At 42.2% G+C, this 18,519-nt stretch overlaps 1 protein-coding gene across 5 annotated transcripts in view; it reads right to left on the reverse strand.

Moving 5' to 3' along the window:
• USP22 (ubiquitin specific peptidase 22) overlaps nt 1-18,519 on the reverse strand; it is a 99,128-nt gene that overhangs the window by 76,743 nt on the left and 3,866 nt on the right. Inside the window, exon 1 of one of the 5 annotated variants that reach the window (XM_066977855.1) lies at nt 17,316-17,584. The exons of the other annotated variants lie outside the window; for them this stretch is intronic. The gene's annotated coding sequence lies outside the window, so the exon portion shown is untranslated. Of the gene's footprint in view, nt 1-17,315; nt 17,585-18,519 lie in introns of those variants that run through there. 5 annotated transcript variants of the gene reach the window in all.

Consider the following 18,519-nt stretch of genomic DNA (forward strand, 5'->3'; position numbering starts at 1 on the left):
AGCCCCAGGTGAAACTTATCTCCGAAGAAAAACAACAAAGTTTTACCAAATGTTTTCATACTCCACATGACCCTCTGGACAGATGTTTTTGCACAGCAAATTCATCATTATAGTTTTCCTAAAGAAAAGTCAAATAATGATACTAAAAAGATACAGCAGGGGAAAAAAAAATCACACTGAGTGGTTGGGAACACTATGGAGAAAGGGGGAAAACCAGAACTCTAATGAACAAAACTTCTGAGGAGCACTACTGCAGGCAATTCCTTTAGCACTGGGTACAAGAAGCGTGAAGAACATATCCATGCTGCTCTGTCGAGTGTCCAACTGCTACAACACTTCACTATGCAAGCATTTATTGCAGCTGAAAATTCATTTCATCATAAATGTAGAGATCTATCTTCAGTTTCATATAAAACCCACAGGTTGTTGTCCTCCTAACTTAAGCTATGTCATGAAACCAAAGACTGTAACCCCCAAATAATAGCCATGAAAACAAGTAAGCCAGAACAGCTATTTGTATATAGCCTTTCAAGTTCTGTAAGCCATCCCATTAGTCTTTGTGCTCCAAGAAAAAATAATTCTTCTCTATATATCTTACAAAATAGGAGTACTGCAAATAAGATCAGAACTGTCTCAGTCCATTCCTTTCATGTCTCCCTTTTCCTCCGCTGGCTCTTGACAAACCTTGGCTTTTGAGAACTGTCCCTTATATTAATCTTCCTTGTCAAATTGAAAATACAGCATATATATCTGTGTGTTTTTCTGTATATAGATATATGTATCAATGAATGTAATCATTCTACTTAGAAGAAAAAGTGCATGTGAATCTCAGTTTCCTGTAGAGATGGTTTCAGAAGGTAGTTTGTGTACTCTTGAGTACGTACAGAGCTCCAGGAAGTCCTTGCAAATTTTCTATCCAAAAATAGTGTCTGAATACAGGTATACTATATGATGGGAAAATACTTTTTTTTTTTTTGTAGAGGACTTGCTCTATTTATGCCTACATATATTAATGCCACAGACATTCAGTAGTTACCGTTATGCATTTGGATAGAAGTGCATCCGTTTCTCAAGAGCAGGAAGACCTTTAGAAAGAGAGAAATGCACAAAAACTACAAGACGTTCATCAGCTACAAAGAGCAAGCCGGAGCTCCCGCACCTAACAAATCAGTAGCATGCAGTGCTTTAGAAATAACGCTGCCTGCAGACTATGCTCAAAATAAGGGAAGGAAGGTAGTCTGCTTATGCAGTATAGCTGATTGCCGATAAGTACTCGTGCATGTGAGATTGATTCATTCAGCCGAGACAGCCAGGAGTACAGTTACTGTCACATTTGTCAAGCATAAGAACCCACATCTTCGATTCTACCTGACATCAGCAAATACTGGGCTCGCAGCGTGTCCATCAGCGCTAATAATTAAGAGAAGTGCATTCCATTTCCCAAAAGAACATCTGTACAATAGAGCTAGGCTGTTTTCAGAAAAAAACACCCTCAAGTACAATTTACATTTATCTTATCAAAAGAGTTTAAGGGTACTTGGGTGTGCATGCATTTTCATGTAAAGCAGGAAAGATGAGACAAGTTGTAGGAACGTAACTGTTTGATTTGAGTATTTTATTTGGAAAGCAAGAATCGGGTATCTAAGGACCCCAATGGAAAATAGGTAAAGAGGAGGAAGAATAGAAAACAGTCCTATACAGATGAATTTCAGTTATCTAAGACTGTTTGGTGAGTAGATAATGGGTTGAAATAACCAGAGGTCCATTTGGAGATAAGAAATCACTCTGTGGTTCTTCAGAGAAGGGCTTATTACCATGAAGGATTTGCAAGCATTACGAGACGCTCAGCTGCAACACCTCGAAATACAGATTTGTTGTGTTTGATAAATATTCAAAATACAGCCCATCCTCACCAGCCATTACACTGCACTTTCAGTATAAACAAGGTTTTGGAGAATTTACAACAAATCCTGCATTGTCTTCGTCACAAATTAACTGCAAAAGTGGGTCCTTTCACATTTTGCGTACAGGTCAGACTTTGCCTCTAACGGTCAACACAATAATGAAGATTTTGCAAACAAAGTTGACTAAAACATGTGAACAGGCCTGGCAAGTGTGTGTCCTCCTGTATTTCTCTTCCAAAGGCATCCTTCCGAAAGGGGCTGAAGACCAGCACCCTACCAAGCAGCAATGATCTTACAGAAGCAACCACTACTGTGGTCGTTCTTGAACTGGACTCTTGAGGAATGAACAACGGAATGGCGTACGCGTTTACAAAGCACTACCATCTCTATTCACCTTTCTTTGAGGCAGTTTCATCTTTCCATCTTTACAGCAAAAGAAGCTTCTCTCCACGGGCAGCTAAATTCTGCTTCTACTGCGGAAAAAAAAAGTCAGAAAGAGCAGCTATTCCAATGGATTGCAGTTCTTTAATTCAGAAGGTTTGAGGCAGTTCTTTTGCTCACAAACACTCTCTTAAAAGGGAAAAAAGTTCAGAGTAACCATTAATATCGTACGTAATTAAAAAAACTACTGAGCTCCTCTTTAAACCAAAGAAGAGAGAGGAACATCAACAGTCACGTACATCCAAAGAAATGAACAAAGACAGATAAAGGGGGAAAAAAGTTATGCATGTGGCCTCACTGTGCTGCTCTGACAAAACACAGCTGACTTGAATCCTTTACAATTAATCTTTAAATTAGTGAACCTGATCCTTAAAAGACAAAGAAAGATTCTGTACTATACTGGATACCACACATTGTTAAGTATCTCGTATTGCAATGCTCCACTTTTCCATCCCAAGGTTAAGCAGATTACCATCAACTATACTACCAAGTTATTGTTGTTGGACTATGTTTTTTTTTTACATATACCCTTCCCCCCATTGTTTGACCATATATATATACAAAAATATACAGTCGCAGAAAATGGAAATAACTGAAGGCAAAAATCCATGACAATGATGTTCTGTGCAATGAAATGAAGCATTAAACCCAAGAAATGTGAATTTAAACTAAAAAAAAAAAAAGAAAATTAGGAAACACCTGATCTAAACCCAGCAGCAACATCCCCAAAAGGAATAATACATGTTCTTACAAGCTTCTAAACACTGAAATATTTTCTCATCACATAGTTCTGGTCTCTCTTGATATGAGACAAAGTTCTTTAGGATTCCTCTATGGGACTTACTGAAATGAGAAACAGTTTTTAAAAACCATTTACAATAATTATCTGCATTTTTAGTAAAACAATGCAGATGAAGTCACTGGATGAGTAACACTAACACAGAGCAGCGACTGTTCAGCACACCAGAACTTAACACCACATGTTGGCCAAAGGGAACAACCCGAGTGACTTTTTTCTTCTCCATGACATTCTCTTAACCATAAAAAGAAGGAGAAAGCTTTACTTAAAGTAACTACTAAGCAGGCCTATCCATACATTTCTGGACATTAAAAAAAAAAAAAGGGCAATTGATTACCAACATACACATCTACCCAGAAAACACCGGTTCAACGCCAGATACCACCTGATAAATGAGAGCCTTGCAAAGGAATTCCATGAAGCGCGGCCCTAAAAACAGCCCCAGCTACACTCCTCAAACGCTGAGGCTGCCGGCAGAGCTAATAAAATTAATGCTTTGCTTATTCATCAGACATGAATTACAATTACAAATTTATTGCTCTGTATTTTGTTCAAATATACCCTGGTGTACCTTGGCACAAATCTATACTTCGAAATCAGCGGAGTAATTAAAAAAGCTGTAGAAAATTAGTACATTGAGAAGTACATCCATAACTTCCCATAAGAAATGATAAACAGACATTACATACCATGAGCAGTGCTTCTGAGGGAAGTAAAAGAATACGCAGTTGGCTTTCCAATAGAGAAAGTTACTTCTAACTGGCTTCCCAACAGCAAATGCATTACTCGAAGATTTCCTCTAAAAATAAGGAAGGGCAGCAGTAGAGGCAACAGATCTTACGTGCTACCATAGCACTCAAGTGGCAGCTTCTTCTTTTTCAGACTGATAAAATTTGTTTTTGTTAAGAGGATTTAAATTTGAATTTCAGTACACGCAAATGTCAACAGTAAGGTTATCAGTTACGTTTAATATGCAATTACACAGACTTTGCACAAAATTTAAGGATTTAAACCAAGAAAAAACAGGAAGGACCATCAGTGTGAAAAAGTGCATTCACACAAACAGGGAGGGTAAGTCTACACTGTAATTTCTCCTGACATAATTACATGGGAAAATGAAACTCTGGGGAAATGAAACTTGGCTGACAGCATCGGCTCCAAGGACTCGTGCTGGCAATCTTGTATGAGAAGAGCTTTTGCCACCCGCACTGCTGGGATGGAAAGATCAGCTATAACACTGAAACACGCTGGGCAGCATCAAGCCAAAAGCATATTTCACCTTTAAGATCTAAAGGCATCGTTACACCTGAACAGCACTCCAGTTTGTTTAACTAATAGCTCGAGTTATTTCATACACCAGGGGCTTCCCGAATTGTCCACGTTAGGACACACACACCCAAAACAGGCTTTGCTTCCAACACTTCTACCTTTCCACACTTTGCATTAGGGGTTGTAGGGGCTTCCATCTCTCGCTATTTTCAGTTTACTTAGCTTGCATACCGAAACCGGGAATGAATGTGTACATATATATAATGTACACACATATACACACACACCCTTCGCTGCGTAAGAAAGTAATTGATATAAAGGGAATATAAGCGGAAGACTGGATTGTGGAGATGACTGAACAAGCCAAAGGATTGATGGCGCGGGTTCTGTGTGTCCTGCCTTTTCTTCTGAGTTTCAGTTCTCTCCCAAAATCAACACGATGGTCTGCCGGTATCCACAGCTTCCCCTTCAGTATGGAACTAATTTGACGCAATCTCAGAAAGTTACCACATCGCATTCCAACGGGGAAATGTCATCAAAAGGTAGGACTCTGCAAGCCCTGCCCCAAAGCTGCAGATGACTGAGGTCTGAAATCAATCAGTTCAGCAAACAGATAAGCCTAATACTTCGTCTCCCAGCTGAGCAATTGAATTCAGGAGGGGAGGATCGGCTGCTGAGATGGTAATCTTTGGACTTGAGGATCTGAAACTGCAGCCTCAACGGGAGTAGGAGAACTAGGGTATATATCATTATCTGCTTTCCTTGTTCTTCCCCACACTTGGAAGAACGTTATCAGCTTTCAAAAACACTTAATTATTACTCCCACCATACTAACAAATGTTCGTTGGCAGATAAGGCAGACGTTTTAGTATGCCCTTCTGTTGATCTAGCTTGTCCTTGTTTCCAAAACGAAGATTACTTACCAACACTTCCTGCTGGTTAGGGCATTAGCTGGCGTACTAACAGCTCATTAAAAACTCCAGACCCCTCTCTAAAGTTAACAGAATAGCAAAAGTTTATGCACGCTTGGCATTGGTAAAAAGAAAATGAAGCTGCATTTGCCATCAAAAATAGCCAGAGTGCAATCTGTATTTTGGTAAGAACAGAGAACTCATCTTGCAGTTTGTTCTAAACAAATCTCTGTTCCTGTACTCACAAAAATGGTACCAGCAATAAACTGATCATATATAATACACGTGGCCATACAGGTTCCACCTCGATCTGTCGTTCACTCAGACATGTCAGTGGGGGTCAGAAATATCAGAGAGGGGCGAGTTCTCTGCAGTGAAACAGCTCCTGAGCACTAGGTAGGCTACCTGAGCAGCAGGATGAAGTTGTCTGGGTTCTTAAAGCAACTGTATACAGAAAAAGAAAGGCTAATAACCACTGCAGTAGAATGGGGGTAACAAGGGAAAACATGGGAGTGAAAGCAAATTACTACACCTTCTACCTCTGCAAAAGATAGAACTGCTGTGGCATACCTCACTTGAAAAAAAAAAAACAGTTCAGAGCTTGAAGCATGACCAGGGGATTCTCACGCAAACTATTACAATTGCAAATCGCCAGTAATCTCACGTAGACTAGAGCAAAACTATTAAATGCGAATCCGTACAGATTTCTAGTCCTGATCTCTTGCTCTGTTTCTATGGTTATAAACATGTGCAGTGTTTTGTGGACAAATACATTGCCTTTATGCTTTACAGCAGGATTAAAAAAAGAATTTGAGAGTACTGCCTCAGGCCTTCTCAAGAGTATCTCTCAAGTTGCTTAAAAGCTATCTTTGCCAAGTAAAGAGGTGGTTTACACAGGTCCAAAAGAAGTCCTTCCCAGATGTGCTTCTCAAGATAGCATTCTTGACAACCTGGCAGTGCAAATAATTAAGACACTAAGAATGAAAAGTAGGGAAGATAGCACAACACGTATAACGTGTGTGACACTACGGCAAACTTCCCTGCGCCACATTTTTGCCTGGATATTGATCTACGGGAGTGCATCCAGGATAATTTAACTTCCATGGCAACTTCTCTAAAAAATAAAAGACAATAGTTATTGGTGATGTAACGCTTAGCCACTAGATGTTATGACATTTATGCTGGGAAGAGCATCAGCAAGTTTCTGTCCTACTAAACAACCTGCACATCTCCCTCCCTGGTAATCAAACGCCACTGTGCACTGAACGCTGTACTTTCAGCAGCTGTGCATTAAGTGACTTGCCTGGGTGACCTTAGATCCTGTAACAAAAAGCTCCCCATTTTCCTCTTCAGAGGTCTGCAATATCCCAGAGACAAAACAGCCACTGATACAGAGGCTGGTAGAAGACTTGCAAGGGACAGAGATGAAGACCAAGTAGCACTGGTGGCCTCTGCTTTGTGATCCAGCTTGCAGCATCACCTTCCAATTAGCCCAAATAATAGCAAAGAGTTAGTAAATTACAGCCATAAATACCAGAAGCAAGATATGTATCCTCGGGCATTTACAGAGCCCAATTATACAGAATAAAAATTCCAGGTGAGGTCCTATTAGAACAACCTAACAACCTAGCTAAACGGTTCTAAGTAAATCAAGCAGAGCCTCGCAGGCCAGCGCCTAGGCGTGCTGGTCACTGCCAAGCAAGGGTTCACAGGACTTCTCTTTCTTTTGAAAGACCGTAAAGACACAGATGGCAGGAAAAGTTTGTCAAGCCCATCTAGTCATTAGCACGTTTTTAACGAAAACATAAAACTTCCACAACACTTAACTATTGCAGGGAGCATGAACCGAGCACCCTTGCTGTTTTAGTTCATTTTTAAACTCCACTCCCCCTACCTTAAACTCCTTCTGTCCTTTCTAGCCTGAACACCAAACAGAACTTCCCTTGAAGCAAAACCAGAAGAGGTAGCCGCGAGGAGAAGTTCCTCTACCTCTTCACCAGCGCTCGGCAGGAACGTGCCTCACTGCAGAGCTGTTTTCCTCCCTGAAGTCATAAAAAGGGGGAAGGGAGGTGGATTGCACGAGTCCTACAGCATCTGGCTATGCAATAAGACTCTTGAAATAATTTTCTCTGGTGTAGCGTATAGCCAACGAATCTGGCAAGAGGCAACTTTAAGCATGTGTTGCTGTGACAGCAATGAATTATCACCCCGGTCTGCAGCGAGATTAACACTTCCAACCTTGGCACGAGGAGCAGCCTGCTCAGATAGCGCCAGGAGCAGCGCTCCAGCACCAGACCTGAAAGGGTGGGCTCCCGGTGAGGGCTGCATGGCGCAGAAAGGCAGGCATGTCCCTGAACTGCAAACAAACAATTCCTATGGAAAAAGGCAGCACGCAGCCAAAGAGGCAGGAACACCAAGGGAAACTCAAGGTATTTGGGGTGGGAGGGGACACAGCCCTAGAAAACAAGGCTGCCCGTGAGGGAGGCCACGCACCGAGGACCGGTTACAGAAGGGAAACTATCACGAACAGCCCAACAGATTTCTGCTTAGAGCAAAACCACCGAGCATCCAGTCAAACCAACCTGACACGAAGGAAGCTGCCCCGAAAGCTAGGTGCAAACTGCAGAGAGAAGCACTCACCGAGGCGATTACTCACCCTGTATTTCAGCATTTGTCAAATCTTTTGTGCTCCCCAGCGCTGCATGCCATTACCTGCAGGTTACGTGCGGCTCCGACCCACCTCTGGCCTCCCTGGAAGGTCGAAGATATTACATCCAAACCAGCTGCACTCGGGACTCCTGCCTGGCAGACCCGTAGCCTTCCGTCCCGCTTCTCCAGCTAACTACCTAAGAGTAGAAACCTCAAGACAGAGCTTCTTAATGCAAGTTTAATATTGAAATAAAAATAAAAATACGGGGAGAAGTGAGGAAAGCCACGATGCCAACAAAAACATGATGGAAACCCCTTCCTGCTTGAAGACTCATCACACTTACACCTCCTTTTGCTTTGCAAAATTGGTAGGACTACAGAGCATGACTTCTAGCCTTTGATCTGGTTTGCTAGATTTTTTTCTCTAGAGACAGTTATGAGATTCCACCAACCATCAGCCACACATACAGTGCTTTATTTTGCTTCATGAACCAGAAATGTAAAATATTAATGCTGATAGAATCGATTTCACAGATTAAGCATTCTACAAGATCTTAACTTAGAATATATAAAATAAAGAAATAAACAAAAAAAAAAACAAAAAATAAAAAATAAACAAACAAAACAAATAAAAGAAATATTTAAGCCCCAAAGGCTAAGCAGGATGACCTGAAGCGTATGAGTAAGCGAGGGTATGGCATTCAGCACTGAAGAAAACCGACACAAGAGTATTTAATCTCTTAAAAAAACAAAACCAGAACACCTAACTCACAATTAGTACTAGCTGGATATAAAAGTATGCTTCAAGTTACAGGAACAGTCTAATGGGCATCACAATCAGTATGATTTTACATGGAAAGTAGGTTTCTGCATGCCAGAAGGGAAACATTACGGTTTCCTTGAAAAGCCTTGGCTCAAACGCACAGCTATACGTACATACAACATACCTCTCAACTCTCAAACATGACAACATGAGAGACAATTAAATTACAATGCGCACTGAGGATTTTGTGAGCAAGTGGTTGCAATTAATCCCATATCTTGCTAGGGAGTTCCAATGCCCTGAGATTTGAAGCATCCCTACATGAAAAAAGTTGGCGAAAACACCCAGCAAAGAGGAGGAAAGTGAGCTGCAGCAGGTTCTGTGGCTGAAGTCAGTTTGGAAAGACCTACTCTGGAAAGAAATCAGGAGAGTACATCTAGAGCTTCTTAATACTGGCTTTAAATGATGAAATTAATGCTGCATTGGTTGGGAAGACCAAACTTCATCCAGGGGCACGGTTGCATGTGAAGTGTCCACGGACCAGATTTCAGTCTTCTGGGGCACAGCACCACCACTTAAACTCTACTGCCCTGCTCCACAGCACCAGTTAAGTCACAGCATCCATCCACATCTCACTTCCTGCGCCCATCTCAAATTCATCGCTCAAAGGAAAATAATTAGAATTGGTGGTGGGTTTTTCTAACAGAAAATTTTACTACCTCCACTTCTGTGTTGTGTGCTGGCATTGAAAATTCTGTTCTCAGTTCCTCCAGAGCTGCTTGTACCTTGTTTCTCACCTTACCTTCCTTCCCAGTACTTTGTTAGTTCAAGCTAACTTCTGATAGACACGGCTTTAAGTCACTCGCCGTTTCCACCTACGACAAAATGCCAAATCCCAAATTTCAGAAACGTCCTAGGGGATTACAAAAAGATTGGGCCATAGAGCAAGAGATGCTATTTAGGGAGACAATGACTATCCAGGGAGACGATGTGAGTCACTGCTTTCTGGGGTCCATTCTGCTTGTAGCTCTCCTCCTGCATGGATAACCATGGGAGCATGGAAGATAAAGGACACATCCATCCTTCCTTGCCTATTCCTGCTAGCACCCATAAGGTTCTGGAGGCCTACAGCTTTCTTTATTTGTTATGCTCAAGGAGCGTATGCATTTCTAGGGAACTGAAAGGCCTTTTATATGTAAAATTGTCTTTATTAGTTTTATTTAAATCAGACACTTGAAAAATCTGACAAAAATAAGATTACACTCCTTTATTATTTTTTTTTCCAAGCTACAGTTCAGTATTTTGAGCTACATCAACTATCTGTGCGGCAAGTGACACCAAAGTAAAATCCAAGCTTGACAGCTATTTCGGGCAGCTGGATTAGAAGTGTTATCTGCATTAATGGGGCAACAAGAGTAATGCCTTCTGGGGCAAGAGTGTGATGAAACATCAGGTAGTTTGAGTCTCTGAGCTCCTCTAGAAATCATCTACTGTTTGAGCAGCCATCAGTTGATAGGATCCTTCAGGGCGTTTCACTTGTTTACTACCCTCACCTCCACAAGATGGAAATCTTCAAAGGGGTGGGTTTTTTGCAAAGAACATCTTCTGTGTGTATGAGGCTAAGCTGCTGCTAGAAGACCACTGTCTCTGAGCTCAAGGATTAAGAGGGTTGCAGGGCTGAGGTGGACCAGCAGACCTACCTACTGCCGTAGCACTGACCACACATTTCATTGCTTTTCTAAGAAATTTATTTCAGTAGAAGCTAGAAAGCTCATGAAATGAGGTGATTAAGACTTCTGAAACCTTCCATTCTGAGCACGCTTAAAGTAGGCACTCTCATGCAGCAATATGAAGGGTATTTTTGAAAAAAAGAAAGTGCATTAGTGATAGCAAGCTGCTTATTTTCTGGGTATTTTATAGATGGTGGGAGAAAAAAACAAGATAACGTATCAGGTAATATTGCAGTTGCTCAATATTATGGTATTTTTGATCTGATTATCTGTACAACCTATGGAATACAACACTCTGCAGATACAGTAAGGAAACATAGAACTGGGAAAAAAGGAGGCACTAACACATTCAAAACATTTCAGAAGCTGCTTGCCATACTGCGCATCTCCTCACGAGCAGGTCCACAGATGCTCATCCAGTCCCTTGATGGCTGCTCCGGTACCGGAGGGATGAGACCAGCACGAGCCCTTGCCCAAGGATGTCCTGGTGGGGCTGCAGGGCACCAGCACCTCTCCTCGACCCCGGGATGGGTGCGCTGGGGTTTCACTGGAGTGCTGCTATTCTCCTGCTGTCTCCATCTGGCATCCCAGTCCCTCAGGGCTACAGCCAGCTGGCACGGTTTAGAACAGCCTTCGGGCTGCTCTAGACTACACAAGGGAGTAGGCCAGAGGAAAACCAGTACCATAAATAGCTAATTTACAATCCCATTATCCCATCATCCTCAACTATATGCAATATGAGCTAGCCACATGCCCCGTGACCAGATGCTCTGAACAAAAATAATAATAATAAAATTAAAAATTGAAAAAAAGAGAAGAGTTGAAACATCTCAACAGAGTTTGATTATAAAAGACAGAAATCTTAACTTAGAGACAGGCCTGTTAATAGAGGGAAACAAGTGCTCATAACTTGATTACTTCGAAAAACACTATTCATTTCATTAAATTAAATGCAATGTGAAAATGTGAATGTGAAAAGTGGATTTTCTGTAATAGCTGATCACAAATTACGGGCATTCTACACTCTCTGGTTCATTTATTTTTCACAAGGAAACTGGAGGAGGAGCACGTTATTTGCATAGAGGGGTAAGCTCTCACGACTGCAGAACAGGAGACACGTGTCATACACCAGGCTCAGCGCACACCAGCACGCCCGTGAAAGCACACCACACGAGCGATAGCAGGTACCATCACGGCACCTTTCAGATGAAGTTAGGGACGAGCCACGCTTTACAGAAGAGACAAGGACTACGTGGAGAACGTTCAAACAGAATCTGTCAGCGGCAAAGTCAGGAGAAAGGCAGCAGTTGCACGCTGCAGCAATTGCTGCTCAGAGTGCCTTGAGCATCCTCCAAGCATTAGCACTCAGGTCCTCTCCCATCACCCAGGCGCTCCTCCCCGCCAGCTACCAGCTGTACAGCTGCTCGTTCAGCCCCACGCTGACACACAGCATACAGCCAACCCAGCTGAAATAGTATTAAGAAGAAAAAAAAAGGTTTTTTTCATCCTTAACTGTTCTTCTTTCTGGTTCACAGCACGACCGCACCAATACGAGGTAGTGAATGGCGTGACAGCAAGAACACGCTGCCTAGAGCTGGTAATTCCTTAAGCTGTGAAGGAAAGGCACGTACCCACAGCCGAGGCGCTGGATCTCTCGTCCCCCAAGGTGCTATCCTTCAGCGATAACCCACGGCAACTTCCAAACTTCACGTCTCTTGCTCCTCCAGTAAGTCAAATACTGCCCTGCTACATCCATACTGCATCTGAATGGATTTTTGTCACCCAAACCACGTGCCAATTCCATCCATGTTTGTGTCTCACCAAGACCCACAGATACAGCTCGCTTTCACATTTTAACTCGAGCTTTTAACGTCTGTCAGATTTGCTAACTTGTGTTTTCCTGCTTCATGTCATCTTCCTGTGTTCTTTTTACCACTGCTTAAAACAATTTGTTTGCACAACAGCTCCAACCTGCAGGGACAACGTACTTCCAGAACTGCCTTGCTTTACAACAAATTGCTCTAACACGGTTGTTCTTCAGGTTAGTGCAAAACGAGTTCTTTGCTGATTGCTTCTTCCTCTGCAGTCAGACTTCTGCAGTATGCAGCTCTTTACGAAAGGCAAAGACCCCACCTCCTGCTGCCTGAAATCTTTCATGAAGGGCCTGAAAAACTCGCATGCCAACCATGACACGTCCCTGTGAGCTCAGACACATGTTCCCTTCCCTTAAGTTTCCTTTTTGCCAAATACTTAGCCACACGGAGGGACAAAAGATTTACTTAGCATCGTAAAGCAAGCTCACTAATGCTCCAGGTATATTTTTCATTTTTAAACTTGGCACTATTTCACAAACATACACTGCTACTCCGTAGAATTATGAATTTTGGTACCACTCCACTTTGTGACTCAGGCCCCTTCAATTAGCAAACAAGTGATTGAGAGCGACTCCTCTGCACGTGCAAGTCTGAATCGATCCTGGCAACTGAATCAATGCAGAAAATTCTAAGGAGATAAAGAAAAGAAAGTGAATTTACTGGGGGCAACACTAAAATTAAACATCAAGAAAACTCGCAAGAAGCAGAATTACGACATGACAGCGAAACAAATCATTAAAAGTAGTAATGTAAAATTACGTTGGATGAAGCCTAGGACCAATTTCCTTGTGGAACAACCTCTTAGAACAAAACCTTGTTCCTCTTCACACATATAACTCGCAGTAACTCCTGAAACTATTTTCACTGCCTTTTCTACTCTGCTCTCCACAACACTGTTAAGATCATCCCACCACCATAAACACAAATGGGAGTCAGGAATGCCCAAATAATTAGCAGTGTTAACAGCAAAACATACCCGACAATTAACCTGGGGGGAAGGACGCCTGTTAAGTGAGCAGGACCGAAGTCAGCAACGTACAGAAAACACATCTACATGAGAACTTCACCCTAGTCATTTTCTGCCCAGCAAGCCAGTTTAAGAACAAAACGGGGCAGTATCATGGAGATAACCAAGCCCAGCTAGGCAAAGAAAAACATATAACCCTAAGACAAATTCTGCATTTGTCACCAGAGGGCACAGGGTCACAAAACCTCACCTACCAGAAATGAGGTATCAGAATGAGTCAGCTATCTCAGCTGTCTTCGCTTATAAAGTTGTCATACATCTGGTGTGAGATAAATCTTACTTTTATTTGCCAAGTATATTCTAAAGAACATCCTTTAAAATCTGACTTGCGTGCAACAACAAGTCTGAACGCACAGGACAGGAGCCCAAACTGTAACTCTGTCAAGTAACATTAGGCGGTTCAAAGACACAACGGGGATGGGAGGAATCATCTGTGTTTTTATTACAGAAATTATTGGGAAGGGGGTGAGGAAGTGCAATAATAAAGGTTATGGAGATGCCGTTTTCTCCCTCTCTGTGCCAACACACTGCACTAAGACAACTCAAGTTTGTATTTTATGGAAAACAAAAGCCCTTTACAAACAGAAGCAAAACATACATATAGAAGCCCTGACGTTATATTCAGAAAGAGAAATCTGACACCAAATCCCAACAAAAAGGCTCCTTAGACGCATGAACTTCTGAGTGAAAGGCAAGGCAATCACCACAAATGGAACTCGGCGCTTGATACTCCATTATCCACTTAGCTGTATCCAAATACTACTAGGTCTTTTGTGTGCTTAAGCAAAAGAAATTTGCAAAATTAGCAATAAGACACTTTTCACTCTTTACAGGTATACATATTACTTTCTAACCTGTGGATTTGCATAGACATGGATGAAAACAACTGGTTTAATGTACAAGGGCATGCACTGCAACACAGAACTCCGGGCGACTGCAGTAATGAAAAAAACGAGATATTCTAATAAACTGAAATGTAGATTAATCACCTCTACTGTTTAATTCTACATAAACACAACTCAGTGAATAAGCACAGAGTTAGATTTCTACAGCCTACGTGTACAAGCAGAAGAGCTCAGCTGTGCGTGGAAACCAAGTGCCACGCTGCAAAGCAGCGCGGTGCAGGAGGAGCGTGGCTGGGAGCGCGGCAAAACGCAGGTTCTCTTCTGCACTTACTATTAAGGCAATGTCACGTTTAGCCAGCTGCTTCTCACTGCCGTGAAGAATATGAGGATGTTTAAAATATTTGGCATGTTTCGTGTTGTCAGAATTTGTCACAGTACACCAGAATTTGCCCTGGCCCCAATGTTTAAGCTAAAAAAGATACTGCATTTGTTAAGTGTGTTGAAAACAACTTTTGTTACCATGCCCACTCTTTTTTTGCGTTTCACCTTGCCAAATACACAATTTTTTAATTCAGTGACAGATTTAGTACACTGTAGACCTTCAGAGAAGTATTTCCCAGGGATAGGCTGACATCACCAGCCATGCACAAGGCAGACAAGAAGAATCATGTTAATTTCGAGCTCCATTAAGCACAGGAAAGGAAGAAGGAAACAAAAAAAATCTTCACCAACTTGGAAAAAAATCAGCAGATACTCAGAAAAAAAAAATCAAGAATTTTTAAGTAGCGTTACACATAGCTGACAGGCTTTCAAAAAACCTTGACTGAAGAACTGAAAAAAGTCTGAATATTTGCTTTATTTCGTGCACAAAAGAATGTGAGGAGACAGGCTGTTTGCTAATCAGTCACCTACTGATAAAGTGAATCTCGGGTTACTCGGAGTCAATTGGTGTCTGGTAACAGTTCACTTTACTGATCATCAAACAGGTCTTGAATAGATAAAACCAGTCTTTTTCTTAAATAGGAGATAGCGACACGGCAGAGGCTGTCCTGGCACTGAAGTAAACCAGGCGTCACTCCGAAGTTGCTATGCGAGTTGCATTCATACCACTATTGTAGGTACCAATAGGTACCACTATTTGGAAACACGTTTTGAAGAGAATGGAGGTTAATTTTACAATGACTAACTCAGCCTTGATTGTACTACGAGCTAATGCAGCAAAAGTTCTTATCTTGAATTAAGCAGGGTGTACATAAAGGACTGCCAAATCGATACGCAAAAGAACACAGCTACCAAGACAGAGCTTTCATCCTGTCCGAATATATCCAACAGCTTCCAGAACCGCTTCTGCCCAGGAAAGGTTCCCAGCTCAGCCCTCTCGGATAACGTACGGCTCTCCACGCACTCCAGCACCGCTTGCTGACAACACGGGCCAGGCTAACAAAATACGCTGTAATGCCATCATAGCATTTCACTCACTTAGCTCCACTGCCCACAGGTTAACAAGAGCCTCGAGACAGCTGCTCTAGGCAGCTCGTGCTGTCCAAGCCCAGAGGGGCTCTAACAAAGATGACTTTTTTTTTTTTACATTTCTAGTAAATCCAGCAGAACGCACACAGGTCACCTTCAGATTGCCTTTCCTGTGATGCCACTGCCTGATATGCATGAGTGTGCATGCATCTCCTCACCTTCGATGCTGCCATATGCTACAGCTCCACCAGAAGTATTTGGAGAATCACGAGAATACAAAAATTTAAAAAAAATGCAAGTTGTTTCCAGCCATACCTTCAATTTCATTTGGCCGATAAGAGCCCTACATCTCTCCATCCACCAGGAAGCAAACAGGCATCAAGTCAGAGTCCTAAGTCAATCATGCAAAACCAAGAAAAACTATGGGTGCTAGGTTTTGTGTGAGAAACACAAACATTTTAACTGAGATAATCCTTCTCTGGTTTAAAACAGATCAGCCACCACAGGGATTCGCGCTAACATTTGTGACAGCAGTTGTTACAAAGCAGAACCCCCGGAGTACATCCAAAGGAAAACATACTTTTTTTTTTTTTGCTTAAAGACTCAAGAAGTAGTAAGCCAGGAGAAGGGGAATCAACAAGTCGCAAGCAGGCGACTTGCACCACCAGTCTGCAGCATTTACCCGTTGATTTGTTACTGCAGCACTAAGACAGAAAATCCTCAAATGAAAGAAAGAAGGTAGAAGGTTTAGAACTGATCTGCAGCTCTGGTTTCACGTTAGCGCTACAGATTAAGGCCTGAAACAAAAATGAGGATATCAGCTAGCCTTTGTTTGGGGTTTAAAGCTTTGACGGCTTAAAATAAAGCTCAACAGATAGTCCAACAAATCAAGCAAACCCATTCTGCTCTGCTCACCTTCACGCTATTAGCTGTCATTCTGGTTTTAAAGGTTTCAACACTTTGGGTGTGTTTTTTATTTTTTTTTAAGCAAGTAAGATCATGGACTTCAGAAAAAATGAAAGAGATGCTACAGTTGCCTCCCAGAAAACAGCCTGGCTGTTAGCAAACCTTTACTCCTGATAGGACTACAGGAAAAGAAGCAGCCTTCTTCAGAGTAAAGTCCGGGGAAGTCTGTGTTTCCTTTGCCCTTTTGTCTCTCCATCCATATTAAAAAGAAACAGAACTATTTACTACTCATGAATCAGCCTCAGTGATAGGGAACTGTGTAACCTTTGTATCAGACATCTGACTCTAAGTGCTGACCTGCAAAGGTGGGCACAAGTGTTCTGCTAAGTCCTGATGGTTCGGATCGCACAGCTTCAGAACTGGTATTGGTTACCTTGGAATTCATGGCACAAGGCTACTTCCTAACCTTTGGCCAAGAAACCAACCATTTCTTTAAAAACCACGGTATAGGGGACACAGCAGGGATGAACACCAACGAGAAGAGGAACGACTTGTATTATATTCTTCCTCGATGCCACAGACATCAGCGCAGGGGGGCATTCTCAATGTGGCTTTGCTAACACAAGCACCGTGTACAAGGCTCTACTGCGTGCAGAGTAAAACCTAACGCCTGGGAACTCTCGTACCGCAGGCTGTGCCTTCACACCCAGAGGAAAGAGAACATTACCTTCAGCACGTTTAAGGACCTTTTTACTCCTTAGAGGTTAAGGGCTAAGGAAGGTTGTTCGTATACAGAACTGGAGACTTTCGGAATAATGAAGCTTGCAGTTGATTTTGACACTTCTTACGGGCCTTCAGGGAGAAGGTAGTCCCCACAACACATGGCAAGAACATCCTTCCCGAGTTTGTGAATCAGATAGCTCACACAGGCAGCCAAAGCGGAGTATGCAGCTGAAAGAGAGACATGCTTCTCGAATCCTGGAATCCTCTTTCAAATTCTCCACGGGATTTGTAATCCAGAAGTTTGGTGCATATGCTAAAAATGTTAAAGAAAAACAAGCTAAGATTTCCTTATTAATTTACGAAATAAAAATACCAAGTCTGAGAAGGCAGCACAGCCTGGTAAGGTTCCTCGCCCATCTGTTATGATAAAAAGCAAATTGCCTCAGCAACGCTTCCCTGTTCCTGGACAGGTACACGAGGCAAGGCTGTAAGGGAGAAAGCAAGAGAGCAAGCATGCCTCAACAGGCATTCAAGGAGAAGGTCATTTCAGCAAGAACTTAACCCGTCGATACGGACTGAACCACAATACTTGCTACTGAAAATATAACACAGCATTTATTTGCTAGGAGATTATCAAACTTTTCCTACTCTGGAAGTTGGGAAATGAACCGAAGTCATTTTGGTTTCAAGTATCTATGAACTAATTCTCTGAATTATTAGAAGGAAGAAAGGATTCAAAGTCAGAAGTGAATACACATGAGTGGGGAGATGAATACCTGCGGAAAGATCACCACCAATAAAGGAGAATGCTTCTTCAAATCTGAAAGCATCATTGGCTTGGAGCGGCCATGTGAAGAAAGAATAATGGAAGAACAATAAGAAGAAATATGCTAGAATGCGCCCACTATCAAAGAGAGCCTGGGACAGGCAATTAGGCTTTGGTCTGTTGTCAGAAACACAAAACATTCTGAAATTTCAGACAGGACCTTGTCCGTACCATGGCCACGCTCATGACTACCAGATCACTTCATCACAACATCAAGCACCTTTTCAGAGCAGCGATGTAAGACCCATTCAGAACTGGAAGGGCAGCTTGCCTCCAAGGCAGGAGGTCCAACAAGACGGAATTTAATTGTAAAGGCAGCTGCCCTTCAAGTGCTGAAGCCATTACTTACCAACTGCAAGACACAAAGATGCATCTACATGTC

The sequence above is a fragment of the Anser cygnoides genome, chromosome 15 (genome assembly GCF_040182565.1).
Source record: "Anser cygnoides isolate HZ-2024a breed goose chromosome 15, Taihu_goose_T2T_genome, whole genome shotgun sequence".
Classification (NCBI taxonomy): Eukaryota; Metazoa; Chordata; class Aves; order Anseriformes; family Anatidae; genus Anser; species Anser cygnoides.